Below are 6,229 nucleotides of genomic sequence, written 5' to 3'. Positions count from 1 at the left end.
TATAAAGAGAATATGTGTGTATGTTTATTTATCAACGGCGTTACAATGTTTATATACACGACTCAATAGCTAGGAATCCCTACACAATACTTGCTGAGCAAGGTAAAACACATATGACACATGAACTTGGACATTAGAAGAGTAAACTGTTGAAAACCAAGGGCTTTTGCCAAAATATCGGCCAGCTGATCTTCGGAGCGAACATTTGATGTAGAAATAACACCGTCTTGAATAGCGTCTCGAACAAAATGACAATCACGCTCGATGTGATTCGTACGTTCGTGGAACACGGGATTCAGTGGCGGATCCAGGAGGAAAATTAACATGGGGCACAGATGAATACTTACCTTAACAAAATTTTTTTTAGCAATATTAATACAAGCCAAAACATAAAAAGTGATAAAAAATTGTAGATGAAAGACATTGAACCCTCCTCTTTTGACATAGTATGTGGCACTTTTAACCAAATGTGCTAAGATATGTTATACACAATAGATAAAATTGAAGAATTATTAAGAATGAGTATGGGGCACTTGCCCCACCTCCATTACACCTACATCCGCCCTTGACGGGATTTGCCGCAATGTGCAAAGCTGCTTTGTTGTCGCAAAACAACCTCGTCGGAGCGTGTTGTGGGAACCCAAAATCTTCAAGAAGCTGACGCAACCAAATAATTTCTTTTAAAGCGTCGGCCATGGAACGATACTCAGCTTCTGCCGGAGACCGAGAAACCGCCTTTTGCTTCTGAGTTTTCCACGAAATAGGACAGCCTCCTAAAAACATAAAGTACGCACTAAGAGAGCGACGGGTTAAAGGACATGTACCCCAATCAGCATCACAATATGCCGTAAGAATAAGCTTTGTATCTGCTTGCAATATAAATGCTGTGACCAATCGATCCTTTAAGATAACGAACCACCTGCAACGCAGCATCCCAATGCGCCTCACGGGGAGCTTTCATAAACTGAGACAAGATATGGATAGGATAAGTAAGCTCCGGACGTGTAACCTTTTAATAAATTAGACGACCAAATAGTCGGCGGTAGCGCATGGGATCCGATAGTAGAGGACTTGAATCAAGACCAAGTTTATGATTCTGGTCCATAGGAAGCCTAGAGGGCGTGGCAGCTTGGAGTCCGGACTCAGCCACGATATCAAGCAAATACTTGCGTTGAGATAAGAAAATACCCTCCGTACTACAAGCAACTTCAATACCAAGAAAATACTTAAGCTTCCCTGGATCCTTCATGTGAAAACACTTGCTCAAATACTCCTTAAACAAGGTCAAAGACGGTAAGTGATTACCACAATAATAAGGTCATCGACGTAAACAAGGACACGCAAGTCTACGTCACCGCGGGTCAAGATGAACAAAGAGTAATCAGCATAAGATTCCTCAAAACCATATTCCAACAAGGCATTCGCTAACTTAGCAACCCAGCACCGCAATGCTTGCTTAAGACCATACAAAGATTTATGTAAACGACAAACTTTATTTGGATGCGTATGGTGGAAACCCATAGGCACCTGCATATAAACTTCTTCTTTAAGATCTCCGTGAAAAAACACATTGTGGACATCCATCTGATGGACATCCCATCCTTTAGACGAAATGATTTGCATTAAACCACGAACTGTAGACATTTTAGCAATGGGAGCAAAAGTCTCCTCAAAGTCACGTCCAGCAACCTGGCGATTTCCAAGAACCACAAGACGAGCTTTATATCGCTCAATAGACCCATCCGTATGATACTTGATTTTATACACCCATTTATTTCCAAGAGCTTTCTTTCCTGGAGGTAAATCGACAATGCTCATTGTATTGTTAAGCTCAAGGGCATCGACTTCACTAACCATGGCATTATTCCACCGGTCGTCTTGTACAGCATCGTTAAAACAAGAGGGTTCGGTACCCGTAGTCACGGCTGCAAGAAAAGCACGATGCGGAGGAGAGAATAAATCATCAGCAATATAGTGCGTGAGAGGATACTTTGTGTTCCCTGAACTCGTAGACGAGGACTCGAGAACGAGAGGAGAGGGGAGAGCGTGATGGGTATCCTCTCCAACACAAGCGGAATATGTGACATAACCGGTTAATCTGGTCGACGGGAATTTTGCTCTTTTCCCTTTGCCTAAGTCATCATCCTCATCAGTAGAAGCAGCAACAACAACAGTTGACGGAGTAGCATCAACAACAGCGGGTGTAGAAGATTCAGGAACAACATCAACAATATCATCGGAAGGAACAAGGACCGGTGTTGAGTCGGGCCGTGAGGTTATAGGAGGAGAGTCATCACGTAGCGGAAGCAGAGAAGATGGAACCGTATCACGATGAACATCATCGACAGGAACTACTTCAGGATCTTGCGTCACGGGAGGAAAAGATTCCGATGCCACGGAACCACGACTCCCCCTATCAACGGAAGCGGGTTCGAGATCCCAATCACCGTCGATTAGAGTTGGTGGTTCCGGGATAAATGATGACACATCAGGCTTTTGTAAATATGGGAACACGTTCTCGTGAAACACCACATCTCGAGAAACCAAAAATTCATTCGTTGTCAGGTCATAAACCCGCCAACCTTTCTTGCCAAAGGGGTAACCAACGAATATACAATGACTACTCTGTGAGCCAAATTTGTCCTTATCTCGAGCGCGCAAATGTGTATAGCAGGAAGAACCAAATACTCGCAGCTGACCATAGTCCGGTTTGATACCAATTAAAACTTCATAGGGTGATCGTCCCACATGTATTTTCGAAGGAGTTCAATTAATAATGTATGCAGCAGTAAGAATAGCCTCTCCCCAGAATAAAACCGGCAAACCAGCTTGAAATAACAGAGAGCGAGCAACATTAAGAATGTGACGGTGTTTACGCTCAACACGACCATTCTATTGAGGCGTACCAACGCAAGAGGTCTGGTGAAGAATCCCTTTATCCGCAAAAAACTTTCCCAAGCACATAAACTATGTACCGTTATCACTACGCACCATCTTGACTTTCTTATCAAACTGTCGTTCGGAATAAGCACAACAATTTTCTATCACCCGTCGTACTTCAGACTTGGCAATAAGAAGATGCGGGAAAATCATCAACGATTGTTAGAAAATAAACGGCTCCACAAGAAGAAGCAACACGGTATGGTCCCCAAACATCAACATGGATTAATTCAAAACACTCTGTTGTCTTATTGATACTATCATAAAAAACATCACGAGTTTGCTTAGCCCGATAACAAACGTCACAAGGACTTGGACTAGCACAATTTGAAACACCAGAAAAAACGGGTAATGAAGAAAGAACAGAAAACGTCGGATGGCCCAACCGCTGATGCCATAAAGTCGGATCAACCGAAGCCGCCACACGAGTCACATTAGTAGTTGCCACATCCGTTAAATAGTAGACCCCATCACGCTCTTCACCGGCTCCAATCAGAGTCCTCGTGAAACGGTCCTGTAAAACACAAAGAGTATCGGTAAATAACGCAAAACAATTCTTCATTTGCTTCAGAATCTTTGAAACCGATATTAAAGAACAATTTAAGTTGGGAACATAAAGAACATCCAACAAGGAAACACTATCCGTGAGATGAAGAATGCCTTTACGATTTGAAAAGGTAACACTACCATCAACAAACCCAACCGAGCAAGATGGTGTGTCAACCAAATCAGTAAGAAGGGAAATATTTCCAGTCATGTGATGAGAGGCTCCTGTATCAATGATCACATCACCAGGAATCTTACCAGAGAGCTTATCGGGTTGCTTTTCAGCTTTTGAAGAGCAACCAAGGAAAGAGCTTTCCAATGCTCAGGAGAAAAATCAGAAATAGTGACATTAGGACTGGTAGTATAGGCAGCAACGGCTTGACCACGTCCACGCCCAGCTCCTTTGCCACGACCTCGACCTGCAGGAGAACCACGACCGCTGTTCCTAACGTTACGGTCGGTGTACCACTCCGGATAGACAACCAATTGCCAACAAAACGCCATTTCATGGCCAGTACGACCACAATGAGAACAGAGCAAACTACGCTCCCGACCTGAAGATTCCACACGTTGATCTCCACTGATCGGGGAAGAGGAAAGAGAATCACGCCTAGCAATAAAACCAACAGCATCTTGCTGTTGTTCACGAGACCGAGCCGCCAAGATCCTCTGCTCTTCACGGATGACTCGCGAATAAGCTTGATCCAAAGCTGGAGAAGGATCAGCATTAATAATCGAATGATACACATTCGCAAACCGGGTTTCGTCAAGACCCATGACAAACTGATTCACTTTCTCCTCTTCTCTTTCGGTGGCAATCGTTTTGTAAACGCCACAAGTACAACCATCACAAGAACACACCGGGAGAGGTTTGTATGTGTATAGCTCATCCCACAAAGCGGTAAGCTTCCCGTAATAATCAATCACGGATTTTCCCTCTTGGCGACAAAGAGCTATTTGAGAACGAAGATGATTAACACGAACTTTATTCCCAACCGAGAAGCGTTTGCGCAAATTCTCCCAAAGATCACGAGCACTAGTGTGATACGAAACGGTGGAACGTACATGAGGTATAATCGACGTACGTAACCAAATAACGACCATGGAGTTGACTGAAGTCCATGATTCTAAATCAGAGCTATCTGCTCCGGGTCTCTTCAAGGAACCGTCAATAAAACCAGTCTTCTTCTTTGCACGAAGAGCGTTGAGCATCTCCGAAGCCCATTCATTGTAGTTGTCACCGGTTAAGGTAACAGCTGAAATCATAGCACCAGGGTTGTCCGTTGAAGACGTAGAGTACGAAGCCATCACCGTTTTTTTCCGCCAGGTGAACCGATGGCGGCGAGAGCTCCGGTTTGCGTAAGAGATTGTGTCTCTTGTGTAGCCATAACTTCGAAGTAAAAAAAACAGAGACACCAAACACCTAAAAAAAAGAAAAAAAAAAAAGATCTCCACACGAGACTTAAAAGAAAAGAAAAAAAACAATGATCAACCGATCAAACAAGAGAGAAACGAAAGAGAAAAAACCAAGATCAACTGATCAGAAAAAAAACTTGAGAAACGAAAGAATTAGGTTTCAGGATTTGGACTTTACAGTGGTAATCACTTACCATCTTTGATTTCAGGTAATGTTTTTTAATTAGGTACATTAACTTGTGTTTACGAGAAACAACGAAGCGGATCCGGTTTAAATGATTTATTGTGTTGTCTGCTATGTAAGCTAAATATTTTCTTTATTTTATTTGTTCTATTTTATTATTAAGGAAACATGTAAAGAATATGCAAGAAACGTTGAGAAGTTAGCGTTCAAGCTTATAGAACTCATATCATTAAGCTTAGGCTTACGAAAGGAGCGTTTTCATGATTACTTCAAAGAACAAATGAGTTTTTTAAGGATAAATCGTTATCCACCATGTCCAAGACCTGACCTAGCTTTAGGTGTTGGTCAACACAAAGACGTCGTCGTTCTAACTGTATTGGCTCAAGATGAAGTTGGACGATTACAAGTGAGTCGTAGATCAGACGGTGTTTGGTTTCCCGTTAGACCCGTCCCTAATGCTCTTGTCATCAATTTAGGAAACTGTATAGAGGTAATTAATATCCTTGAAATTATGTCATATTATACAACACGTTAAAAGATTCTAGAGCTATCATAATTAATTAATTATTGAATATAGTGTATTACTACTATATAATTAATAAAAATGATAATGTAGATATGGACGAATGATAACTATTGGAGCGCAGAGCATAGAGTGGTGGTGAACACAACAAGAGAAAGATACTCAATACCATTCTTCTTGTTGCCTTCACACGATGTTGAAGTGAAGCCATTAGACGAGCTTGTGAGTCCTGAAAGCCCACCAAGGTACAAAGGCTATAAATGGGGTAAGTTCTACGCCAGTAGAAACAGAAGCAATTTTCAAAAACTCGATATCAAAACCATCCAAGTCGATGATTTGAAAGTTGTGACATAATAGACAATGTGTCAAATGTTTTATCGTTACCAATCATATTAATCAAATAATGTGTGTCAGAACCAATAAAGTGTATAACTTCTGTGTATTGGAAGTGCCAAGATTTGTATGTGATTGAGTTTCGTTTTCCTTCTCATGTATTGGCAAGAAAGAAAAATAAAAAGATGATTTATTCGTGCATAATAATAAACCGCTAAAACAAATTATTTTAATTGATTGCGCTAGCTAACCAAAATGATCGTGGTCATCAGAGTCTCAGAGATCAT

General features: G+C 41.6%; 1 pseudogene; it reads left to right on the top strand.

Moving 5' to 3' along the window:
• Window positions 1-4,821: 4,821 nt before the first annotated feature.
• On the top strand, window positions 4,822-5,963 carry LOC104705496 (protein LATERAL BRANCHING OXIDOREDUCTASE 1 pseudogene; annotated as a pseudogene).
• Window positions 5,964-6,229: the final 266 nt, after the last annotated feature.

The sequence above is a fragment of the Camelina sativa genome, chromosome 1 (assembly GCF_030686135.1).
Source record: "Camelina sativa cultivar CO46 ecotype springtype chromosome 1, ASM3068613v1".
NCBI lineage: Eukaryota > Viridiplantae > Streptophyta > Magnoliopsida > Brassicales > Brassicaceae > Camelina > Camelina sativa.
This window is presented reverse-complemented; position numbering and strand designations above follow the sequence as displayed.